General features: G+C 37.1%; 1 protein-coding gene across 4 annotated transcripts in view; it reads left to right on the top strand.

Annotated features, from left to right (window-relative positions):
* The window catches only part of LOC122637874 (inactive histone-lysine N-methyltransferase 2E), a 394264-nt gene that overhangs the window by 255425 nt on the left and 125994 nt on the right, over positions 1–12845 (top strand). For 2 of the 4 annotated variants that reach the window (XM_043830365.1, XM_043830363.1), the window contains exon 1: positions 11806–12258. The exons of the other annotated variants lie outside the window; for them this stretch is intronic. The gene's annotated coding sequence lies outside the window, so the exon portion shown is untranslated. Of the gene's footprint in view, positions 1–11805; positions 12259–12845 lie in introns of those variants that run through there. 4 annotated transcript variants of the gene reach the window in all.

The raw sequence follows: 12845 nt of genomic DNA, 5'->3' as shown, positions 1-12845 counted from the left end.
AGAGAGAGAGAGAGAGAGAGAGAGAGAGACGAGCTAAAAAGTATCTGAGAATATTTCGCTAGGAAATAATTTCTCTCGTGTCCATCCAACTTTTTCGACTTTATCGCCAAATCCACGAGAAATGTGTGACGTTAGCGTTCTTCGAATTCCGTGTATCACATCGTAGCTTGAGCTACGTTCTACTCTTCGATATATATACATACATATATATATATATATATATATATATATATATATATATAAGTAAATATACGTTTAAAAGAAAAAAAGAGGCACGTCGTTCCAACGAGATTAACAACGATATACGATCGACTCACCAAACGAAAAATTATCAAAAGCTTTGACAAAATTAAAATGAAATGTCTACGAAGTTGTATCAAACGAAATTCTATCGAAATTTCTAACGAAATTTTATCACAGGTAATATTTGTCAGTCAAACGTCGCTTTGATATATCTCATTGTCAATCGTTTCCAGAATACTTCATCTTTTGCACAATTTTTTTTTTTTTAATACTATAAATTTAGGGTAGAAGTAGAGAGAGAAAGAGAGAGAGAGAGAGAGAGAGCAAATTAAGATAGGATCTAATTTCACTTATCTTCCTTTCAACATTTTTTGCAGTCTCTCTCGCTCTTTTTTTCTTCTTTCCAAAGAATTTGATTTTTTTCGTTATAGAATATCACGTGAGTCGTTATCGTTTCATTTATTTATATATATATATGTGTGTGTGTGTTTTTATGCATGTGTTTATATACGTGCGTGCGTGCGTGCATGTGTGTGTGTGTGTGTATCTCGAGGGTTTCGATCAAAACGTTTTGATCTCGAGCCCGCCGAATACCACTGCCAGTGGAGTTCGCTGCTCCGTTGTCCGCTGCAGTTGAACTAACCGAAAAATTAAAACAATCGTAGGTCGCAACGTGATTCCCACCGAGATAAACTCTACGCTGCTACTGATTGTGATAGTAACAACAAAAAATAACGCGTCATAATGGTCGCCAACAGGATTTTTTTATTTCGTTTCCATGTAGATATTCGACGTTTCTATAAAATAAAAAGAAAATAAAACGAAAAAGAAAACATAAAATATTTAAAAAAAAAAAGAAAAAAGAAAAAGAAAAAAGGGAGAGAGAAGAGAAAAAAATTGGAAATATAAACTTAATCGTGTAGTATCGTATAAAGAAATTTTTTATCGGCAATCAAACGAGTGTTCGTCGTATGAAATAAATGATAATCAAAATTGCGAATCGTCGGACATACATACGTGAATCAATCGATGAACGTTACGAACAAATGTTTGTATTTGTCCAACATATCACGCTCCTTTTTTTAATTGGCATAAGAGTTAATTCATTTCCAAAGTTTTAAATATTATAATAAATAAAATAAAAAAAAAAAAAAGAAAAAAAGAAGAAGAGAGAGAAAAAAGTTCGATACATTGTTGTCCATCAATCGCTAATATTTTTTACAATGTTGTATTTTCGATGAAAAAATGTCCTAGTGATAAGTTAAAACTTTACAGTCGTCCGTGCTACCTACTCGCTAAATATTTGTGGTATTATTATGAAATTATTTGTCAAACACATACGATCGTTTGTACCGTAGATACACAATTGTAAATACGATAGAACGCTATAGGATCCTGACTATGGATTTTGTCTGATTCTGTTTGCACTTCTATATCTCTTTTTTCTCTTTTGTTTTTTTTTATTCTCTCTCTCTCTCTCTCTCTCTCTCTCTCTCTCTCTCTCTCTCTCTCTCTCTCTCTGTCTGTCTCTCTTTTTTTTGTCTCTTCTATTCCACCCCTTTCGTACTCCTGGCAAAGCGACGATCTCCCCAGCATCCACAGGTATTCGCAATTTTATTCCCGAGCGATAAATCATCGTCCACCTACGTATACGCAATTTCTTTTCGAATCGTAAATCAGTAAGCATCGCTTCCCATTCGCCTGTGAACGTCTGTACGACGATGAACGCAGGGATGAATCGAGAGGAAACGTCGATCTGTTCTATGAAACATAAATCCATTCCCTATTTATAACAAAAAATTATTGCGAGTAATATTAATTTTAGAAAGTACAATATATAATCCGGCTAGAGTAAATATTATAAGTGCATACGTATAATGCAATACGTGTGTGTGTGTGTGTATAAATCGCATTATTTTTCATAACTTAATACGTATTATAAATAACTTAATACGTATTTATGTTCACGAACTTTAAAAAAAAAAAAATATTGAATTTTATGATGGAACTGAAAAATGAACTTTTTCGTGAATCTGCAGGTCTATATAATATTTTGAAAATATTGGATTTCCCGATATTGAAGAACACGCATTGACGCGTACGAATTGTTTTTCAAAACGAAAAATGCATACTTATGTATATTAACTACAACATGTTTCATAGTTTAATAGTTTATATACCATGTGGAAAATATAGAATTTTATAATTGTACTAAAAAGTGTGCTTTTTCGTGTATCTACAGGTCCACGTTATTTGGAAAATATTGAATTTCATGTTGGTATTGAAAATTATTTTTTTTTTTTTTTTTTCTTTTCGAATCAAGCCTGCTGCACATTTCCTTTTTCTTTTCTTTTTTCATAATGACGTATTACAAAGTTCAACTAAGATCATTAAACTTTGCATTGAAATAAAATATTGAGATTAAGCGTAATTTATTACGTTTAAATGATTATACGACATTGATCGCAATACAAGTTAAGTACATTCTCGAGTGTATTCCCTGGGAACATAACAGGACGATTTCTGGCACCTCCGTCGGCCACTTTTATCTTATCTACGAAGTTATCGTAAGTACACGATCGCATCGTGAAACTCGTTTTATCGTCCTTTCTCTTTCCGTCTCTCTGTTTCTTTCTCTCTGTCTCTTTTTCTCTTCTATACTATTCCATAGTAACTCACAGCAAGACCAAGCTCAAGAATGTCTCTCATGTTTATTTAAAAGCTCGTGCTCGTCCGTTGTAACGTGTGTTGGAGAACATAGTCGTCTGAAAATTAACCATGAGCACCGCCGACACTTCCCTTCTACCCCCTCTACCCTTTCTCTCTCTCTCTCTCTCTCTCTCTCTCTCTCTCTTTGCCCTTTTTGTAACAGGTACGATATCCTCTTTTCGTCCTAGAACGTGACGTCCATTTAGCCAGGAATCTTGTCTCTCGATAAAGTCTTTCGACGTAATCTCCCCGCCGTCTGGCGGTCACTTTTCAAGGTTGATAGTATAAAATGTAAAAAAAAAAAAAAGAAGAAAAGAAAAGAGGAAAAAAAAGAAAGGGAAAATAGAAAAGTGACGCGTGCACGACATCGGGTTTGAGTCGATCTGTTGCGAACGTTAAATCTCTGACAATACGAGGTACAAAAGTACAAAAAAAAATATCTATAGTTTCAACGAAACGTTGAATAAATCGAATAAAAAGAAATATCTACGAATAGAGATCGAGAGAGTGATTTCCGTGTCGCTTTGACGCGTCGTTAAACGTCGCGACACCGGTTGTCACGACTTCGGGTTATTGAGAAATCATTTAACCTGTCTGTACGTAAATATTTATGATACGACGAACGTAAGTACTTAAGTACTCGTGTATATTGTGATGTTCGATGCGTCATTAACGTCGAACGTTCGCCCTTCGATCGACGAGTTAATTTGCTCGACACTCGATAAACAGTCGTTTTATGATTTACTTCCCCCCCCCCACCCTTCCATCCTTCTCTCTCTGTCTCTCACCTCCCCCCCCCTCCTCCTAGCCATTGAAGAAAAATATTTAACGATTCGTTTTTTCTACTTTTTCTCTCGTCGAACTTATCGGAAAAGTAATTAGTCGTCGGAATTAGGTTTTTGAAACTTTCAAATTGCTTCAGCCTCCGAAAGAAAAGTCTACATTCGAGGGACGCATTAATTATTTGTTCGTTTGAACAAACTAATGTTTCGAACTTCGAACGATATAATTAGTTAAGCTTAGCCTCGTACGAGAAGACAATAGATTCAAATCAGTATTATCGTTCGATCGAAAATATTTCTTAGGGATTCATGATTAATCTTAAAGCTTTTCTATCTTAAAGCTAACACGTTCTTATCGAAAGTGTTTGTTTATAGTATCGCAACATCATGGAGTTCTCTCTCTCTTACGATATATTTTTCACTGTGAGCAATACGAAGAAAATTTACATCGATAGAAATCTATACTCGTGTGAATAGCTATCCTTCAAACATTTTTGACGATTCTCGGCTAAATTATCGGGAGGACTAAAAATCGTCGAAAGATTAGTTTACGTTTGTTCGGCGATGACGCATCGTCTTCGCAAACAGAACTAATCGAAAAGAGGTCTTCGTTCGAAGAAAAAGTGGCGAGATACGGTCAACGAGGCGACTACTTTCAAATCAAATGTTGAAAAGTTCTTTAGAAAATATGTAGAGATAAGTATACAACTTTAAACTCGACGATTAGATATCTTTATTGTTAATGGATCTCTGATAAACGAGTATTTAGTGTGACAAATCTGTTTAATGGATTTGCAGACAATTGCATTCGGTGAACAGTCCAATCATTTTAAACACTGTAAAATATTTTTTAGTGTACTCCCAATCACTATTGCATAGCATATATATATTGTATATATTGTTATATATATATATTGTTTTTTTTCAAACGAGAGGTAAACAAATGCAATTAATTGTCTTTGCAAATATTGTCAAATTTATCTTCTCGTGCAATTGCTTTACTCGTCTTTTAGTTCTTCTGTTTATAAAAACATCTGTACGGCTCAATTTTCATACTATTTTGTACTCGAAAAACGTAGCTTTAAAGTAGGTCTTCGTGTGAAGAAACTCAAGAAGCAGTACGAAGTTCGTCACGTCTTTGGCCGAGGTGACGCTCGAGACAGTGGAGGTGAATGTTTAACAAACACTCTGAAAATTCGCTGCATCACCTTTTCAGAGTCCACCCTTCGGCAAAGCCGGTGCACTTGGAAAGCTTCCAAAAAAGCTGCCGAGCTGTTCTGTGCTCACGAACGACAGCCATTCGCTCGTGAATGTTACGAGAAACTACGACGGAGCTTGTAACAGAAAATTTCGCGGGTAGTCTCGCGATCGAACACAAAATCGAATTCTCGTCATCCCTCGGGCATTCTCTCTTGCGTTTCGCAATCGTCCAAAAATCTTTTTTTTTTCTCTGACTCTCTCTCTCTCTCTCTCGAGTTTTTTCTTTTTTTTCCATTTTTTTTTATTTTTTTTTATTTTTTTGTTTTTTTATTTTTTTTGCACCTCACCGATCAATGATCTTTGATAGAAATTTTGACGAACGGATTACGAATATTTCTACAATAGGATTTTCGGATTGGAATTAGAATAAATATAAAAACAAAAATCGAGGCGAACGTAATCAATTAATTGTTCGGGAGCTTAATAATTCTATAAATGGAACGATGGCGTTTTTGTAAAAGTGAATCGGCCCGTATCCATAAGCTTAAATTGACCGACTAATTACAAATGAATCTCAAATGCACTACTTCCATTAGTTGCTAAATAGAAGGAAACCCGATTTGAAAATTTGCTTTTTAATACGAACACGAGTGAAATCTCTTTTCTAATACGATTTTAGATTGATAAAGGCCCTTCGTTTGAAGCGGATATAATAAGCGTTTAAAAGCCGGGATCATTGCACCGTGAAATTCGTCAATAATGATCGGTGATGCGATTACAATGAACGTTAACAGACAAAATACGCTAGTATTAGCTTTCGCATCTCGCTGGTACCCAACGTAAAGATGAAAAAAGAAAATATCAATGCTAAATGCAGCTCTTTTTTAATCATTTCCCAACGACAAAAAAAAAAAGGAAAAAGAAAAAAAGGACAGAAAAAAAATAGGAGGAAAGAGAAAAGAAAAAGAAATCAACGAATCTCATAAAAATTTAAATTTTCTCCAACGAAATTGTCTTTGAACGACGCGAACGTCGTAGTTTAAAACGAACACATTGGAAGTCGTTATCAAAGTCGACTATTATTCCGATAGCATAATCATGCGCCATGACATACTTACGACAAAGATATCCACTACCCTCCCTAATGGACTTTTCTCCTTCCTACGATATACACTTCTATTCCTATCAGAACACCATTAAACAATGACCTGAATCCGTACCATATATTTTACTTTGCCAACAATATAAAATAAAAAGTTCGAATTAGATCGAAATAGTCGAAATGATCAAAATTAAAATCAAAATTAAAATTGATCTGTTAAATCTTATTTATTAGGTATTATACATCGATAAAAACCAGTTGATAAAGAAAATATCAAGAATAGCGATAGGAATGAGAAGAAGAGAGAGGGAGAGGAAAACGATAAATCAAAAGTAGTAGAAAATGACGAGTCTATTCCACAAACGTTGTCTACAATTGGAAACTCAAAGCTTCACGAGGTAAATACATACGTATAAGAACGGATCGATGAAGTAGAATGAGTCGAAGCTTCAAGCTCGAAAGAGAGGAGAGAGAGCTAATGCCGACGCTCCTAACGCTGGTAATGTTGGTGATGGTAGGGTAGGGGAGAGTTGGTAGTGGTTGCTACCGTTTAATTAATTTTATCCACCGCACTCTGTCGGTGGAACAGTAGGTATATACCGTAAACCGTGACTTTCAACGCGTTTTCATGAACCATTGCACGCAAAGCTTCTCACTTATCGTCGTATAGAAAATTATAAGAAAGAGAGATGAGAACTAGAAAAGCAAAATTTGATTTAACTCTTCCAAATGTTATTTTAAAACGTATATAATATTTAATATAACTTATATTTTGTCATTCGTATAAATAATGTTTCTCATAAGCTCAATACATACGTACATACATATATATGTATGTATATATTTATAATAGTTTCTGCTAGTGAGTTTGATGAATAATTGATATCTTGATTTGTATGTAATTAGTTTGAAATTAGTTTGGAATAGGGAAGACCGTGGAGAAATGCACAAACTAACACTTTCAAGCTTTACGTAAACAACTGTGTGACCGAGATTCACTCGTTTTTACTCTCGTTAGTCTTTACTGTTTCTCTCTCTCTTTCTTCTTCTCTATCTTTCTTTCTTCTTCTCTATCTCTCCCTTCCTCTCTCTTTCTCCTTTCTGTCCCGTCGGTCGCACGTCCTTGACCACATAATTAAGACGAATGAGATTGCCGTAGATCCTGTTAAGCAGACGAATTGGACGCAAGGGAGAGCAAATTGTAAGTCAATTACAATTCGATCGCGAGTACACTTGGTAATACTTAAACTTTTACCGGAAAGAAAATTTCTTTTCTTTTCTTCTCTTTTCCGTTGCTTTTTTTTTTTTTTGTTTCAATAGCATAGCATCGACAGTTTCTTAATTAATATTATTAATATTATCGATAACGTAATACATAATTAAATCGATCGATTTTGATAGGACACAAATTATTTATTAAATCCGTGTAGATTTTAACGGGCAATTGACGATTGTTTTACTGAATAATTTAAACGTTAATAATCGAATCGTCGATAAATAAATCCTAAACCCTTTTTTCAATCGATACCACCGAAACTGGAAATCATCGATTTGTAGAAATTATCGAGAATGTGTTTCATGCGCGATCATTGCGGTAGGATAGATCGCCAATGGGAATAATGAATTGCTCTGCGAGAAGTAATTAAACTTTGGGTATTCGTTGATAATTTATATACTACAACATGTGTTACAAAATAGGCGGGCATGGGAATATGCTCTCGGATATATTTTATACGATTGTCATTTCTTTTTTCCGTTGTCAACGAAAAAGATATTTATCGTGTAATTAAGGGTATCGCTACGTAATTAGTCGATCGCAAACCGCCTCGACGAGTTGGTGAATGTTCGAACGTACGTAATTATAGAAACTCGATGTATCGCAAACATTCGAAAGAAAGAAAGAAAGAAAGAAAGAAAGAAAGAAAGAAAGAAAGAAAAGAAGAAAAAAGAAAAAGAAAAAAAAAAAGAGAAAAAGTTAGAGGAAAAGTTTATGCTTCTCTTTACGATAAGAAAACGAATTACTTTCTTTTTAATTAAGTTTCCATGTTGCAGAGGCAATAAAGTTCGAAGAACGAATCTTTCATTGATAATAAATAAAATTCTTTTTCGATAAAAATCGAAGAAAATTCATTATTTTCTTTCACCGTGGACGGCGAATATAAACGGGTTAGTTGTTAGAAAAATAGAATATTGGAATAAAGATAAATCAAAAGAAGATAGAATGTTTTCCTCATGTCGACATACCATAGTTTATCTCTCGGCTGTCGTCGTATCGTTTAGAAAAACGTATACAGAAGCTCGTCGTATCTTTTTTTGTTCGTCGTCAAGAGGAAAGGATTACCGCGTGTATTAACGCGAACGAGTTTAATGCGCGCGAGTCAAAGAAAGAAGAAAGACAAGCCGAAGGAGAAGACGACTATTCACGGACGGACTGACGGACGCGAATGGACGAACGTAGAAAAATCTTGTCCGACGAGAAGGTAGACGAGTAGGTAGGTAGATAGGTAGGTAGGTAGGTAGGTAGGTAGGTAGGTAGGTAGGCGAACATCAGAGAATATCGCCAGGAGCAAGTTCTTTCGAGGTAACATGACGACTGTCGGTCGTTTCTGAACAACTATTAAATCTTTAACAATTTCTATATTCTTCTATCTCTGTATTTGCGAGCAAAAAAGTACGTCGTTATTCTCTGTACTCTAACGTCGTTCGCGAGAAATCTCTCGGTGTTGGTTAAATATCGAAATTTTCGAATTGTGACTTTGGTTTTATCATCTAGCAGAGAAAGAAAGAAGAAAGTATTTCGGTGAAAGAAAATGGAGATCGATCGGTCTGTATGAAAATATTCAGGCCAACCTACTAGTAGTAGGTACCTCGTTGAACGACTAATTAGAAGGAAGAAAAGAAGGAAGGAAGGAAGGAAGGAAGGAAGGAAGAAAGGAAGGAAGGAAGGAAGGAAGGAAGGAAGGAAAAGTTTGGAACGGTCGTTGCCTCGGAAAAGTCGATGCGACGGTTTGCTCATCCATTAAAATGCCCAAGAGAAACGCGACGTATCGCAACTTTGGTCGTTAAGCGGCTGACGACGTGCGAGAGAAGGAAAATCGCGCGCGCAGGGGAGACGCACCACCAAGCGAATTTTTGTCTCTCGCTAAACGAGCGCGTAATTAGCCGTTGGATTTAGATGAGTGCACGTGTGCTTCGATATGTACTTACTATGTATATACTACACACATACACACACACACACACACACATGTGTGTTTCCGTATATACGCACACATACACGCCGAAACATAGTTCGACTCGCATTTCAACATTCAGAATAATTAACAAGCTGCCTGTCTTGTTCCAAGATCGTTCCCTCGCACATTGGAATTCCACTCGACGTTCTTCCTTTTGATCTTAAAAAGAAAACTACTAGCCAGGAAGAATCTTGAACGGTGAGCAAATAGCGAGCATACGAAGTTCGTTGCACTCCCGCCATCGTTCGACCCACTTTCCACAAAATAGTTCTCTTCTTCTGCCGCGCGAAACTTCTTTTAAAATAATCGCCTAACAATTGGGAACGCAACTTACATAGTCAGCGGAATCCCCTTTTTTGTATTTAAGGGTTACTTTAGAAAACTCTTTCTCTTCCTCGCTTCTTCTTTCTTTTTTATAATATCTCCTACTAAAGAACAGTTTATCCTATCGTTTAGGTACGCGTATATAGTATCAAATGATAATTGGAACAGCCGGAGAAATGTTTAATGGCCGAATAATCGATAAATGAATTTATCAGTTGGATATAAACGTATATATTTTTTCTGTATCTTCGATAGAAATTATAAATAAGTTTATTTTCGATCACCGTTATTATCGATACGGATAACATAATCAATATCGTCGTCCAGTATTATACAGGATTTGTTTCATTTTTTCTATTAACTCGCTCTAAGTACTCGCTTATTCCGAAAACGTTTCGTGGTATATATCTATCTATATATGTACAATACGATCATACATACTTTGATTTACGAAGTACACGAACACGCTTCGTAAACCTTCCACGAGCCCAACTTTCATTATATACACATAATCCTAAACGTTTGCTTTATTTATGAAACCGTTCTTATGCAATATTCGACCATTTCTATATCACATTTTACCGAAGCGAATATCTTCATGGTTTTAGCTCGTACTACGAGTACGTGACGTCTCGACGCGATTCAAACTGACGCGAGCGTATGTACACTTCACCAAATTTGATGTCGCGCTCCAAATAACGCGAAAACGTCTCTTCCGTAAAATTTTCCTACGAGGAAAGAATACGAATGTATCAGTTATCTCTATACAAACGGTTTGTACAATTTTATCCTCGATTTATTCCAAGAAAATAAGAGAAGGAAAATCGATGTTAAAACGGAGATAGAAAGGGTCGATATTATCTTCGTCGATGGTTATTTACGTACACAAACAGTTTTCATTTATCGTAAATTCCAACTAGACAAGATCACTTTGATCCGTCCGATCAATATCGGAATAGCAAAACGACGACGATTACGTCTATGTCATCCGAGAAATTCTAATAACGCGAGATACTGCGAGGTGTCGCGACACCCTACGTCTTCCGATCGATGATCGATTATTATTCCACTAGCTTGCATAAACGACATTTATGTTGGATCGTTCGGATCTTCGTTCGAACCACTTGGACATTTGTTAACGTTAAGAAACATTGGAAAATTATCGAACCGAATTGTATATAATTATTCTTCGACTCGTAGCTTAAGATCGAGGGGTTTCATCCCTTCGGCTAGCGCAAACTCCGAACGGGTGTTTCTCGTCACGAGGGTGCAGCACTGTGCAGGGCCATTGCCAAGACGAAAGTCGGTTTTTCACCAGTGAAAATTTCTCTCTTTCTATCTCTCCCTCTCTCTCCCTCTTTGTTGCTCTTTCTTTTTCCCTTTTCCATCGTACTCTTTTCCTTTCCCTTTCCATCGGTCGACGCTATCGCTTTGGGTGACCCTCGGCGTATAGAGAACGCAGGAACGTTGTGACGACCCTTCTTCTTTCACCCCTCTACTCGAGCATTGCACGCAGAAAAAAGAATGCAAGAGAGACGGACAGCATTTGTATGCGTGTCCTATGCGCGTCCTATGTACGTTTGAGAGAGAGGGAGTCAGACAGAGAGAAAGAGAGGGAGAGAGAGAGAGAGAGAGAGAGAGAGAGGAGGGGGGAGACTTACCGCCGACGTTTCTCCGCCGTCGCAAACCCGAGTAGTGGGGATGGCTGGCAACGTGACGCTCGCGTCGGTGGTGGGGGTAGGCCGGCCGACTCGGTGCCAGCGAACCCTCACTCGGAGCAACAGTGTGCTGCGCGCCACCGTTCAGTACGTGTCGTTCTTCTCGAGCTACGAATTATATTCGTTATATATATCTTACGCGCGTGTATCATTGACGAACAAAAGTACGAATAGTGCTGTTATACATCGCGAAGAAGAAGTGAAACGAGATTACTGCATCTTCCTAGGATTTAATATTTCTACTTTGTTCCTACGTTTCGATCGTATTTTTTTGTTCTTTCTTTCTTTTTTTTTTTTTCTTTTTACTCCGTTTTCTTTTTTTTTTCTTTTCTTTTCTTTTTTTTTCTTTTTCAACTTGTGAGAATAAGTGCACAGAAGTGAGATCGAAAGGGAGGGGGGGTTAAAGAGTTTCGTTTTTCGAAAGTGATTATTTGTGAAACTTGTGATACATGTTCGAACGATAGAAGCAAGGAGAAAATTTTGATTGGATGGCATGGGATAAGAGTGTAAGTCTCTCGACGAAGCTTTTCACGTCGCGATAGCGACGGTCATCGTCATCTTCGACGTTAGTAGGATCTTCGAAGAACGAAGAACGCAGTTTTACATCTCGTCTTGTGGTACTTTAAAAGAAACGAAAGGGTTATCATCATCATCATCATCATCATCATCTATAGCGCGTGCGAGAAGAGATCTACGAGAAGCGGAGGGGGAAGGATTTTACTTTGATTTCTCGTCGTTGAGCTTTAGTTGTTGGGAACGACACGAAAATAGAGCAACCAGTGAGAATCTGTACGCGAGTGAAACGGAAATCGTCTTGTGAAAAGAGAAGAGAAAAAAAGTTTTCACCTTCGTGAAAACTCGGTGTTCGTTTAGATTCGAATTCGAGAAATGCCGTTCGCAATTTAACCACAGCACGACGTTACACCGTCGCTCGAAATTTGGAGGTACGTTTGAAAAAAATTTCGATATAACTAACCAACCCTTTCTCTTATATTATCGTGAATTAAAAAAAAAAAAGAAAAAAGAAAGAAAAAAAAATTCATTTCGTTCTTTCAACCCCAAGCCCAACCCCAACCCCCGTATCGACGACGAAAGGACGAGAAAAGATACGCGTAGAGTCTCGTTACGTAAAATGTGTATAACCACTACGTGTACACGCGTAAATGTAACCGTATATACGGTGTTACGTTCGCCTCGATTATATCTCGAAAATGGGTGTTAACGTAGTAGTAATTGCAGCGGGAAATAGGCCATATAGTCGAAGCTGAAAGCTCATTTTACCGGAAATTTAACTTTTCGAAGTGTGCAGCGAAATCAACGGAGACGCGGGAGAAACGAACACAACACACTGTGTTCAAAGCGCGTAATGCTCGCTTCGGCGTGAGGGATACGCCGGCCACGCGCTTTCAACTTCTCGCACGTGACCTCTTTTCTTCTATTCTCTTGTTCATCTCTCTTCAACACATTTTTCGCTATAAGTTCTTTTCTCTCTCTCTCTCTCTCTCTCTCTCTCTCTCTCTCTCTCTCTCTC

Source organism: Vespula pensylvanica, chromosome 2 (genome assembly GCF_014466175.1).
Source record: "Vespula pensylvanica isolate Volc-1 chromosome 2, ASM1446617v1, whole genome shotgun sequence".
NCBI classification, from domain to species: Eukaryota; Metazoa; Arthropoda; class Insecta; order Hymenoptera; family Vespidae; genus Vespula; species Vespula pensylvanica.
Note: the sequence above shows the minus strand (reverse complement) of the source record. Positions and strands in the feature narration are given on the sequence as shown.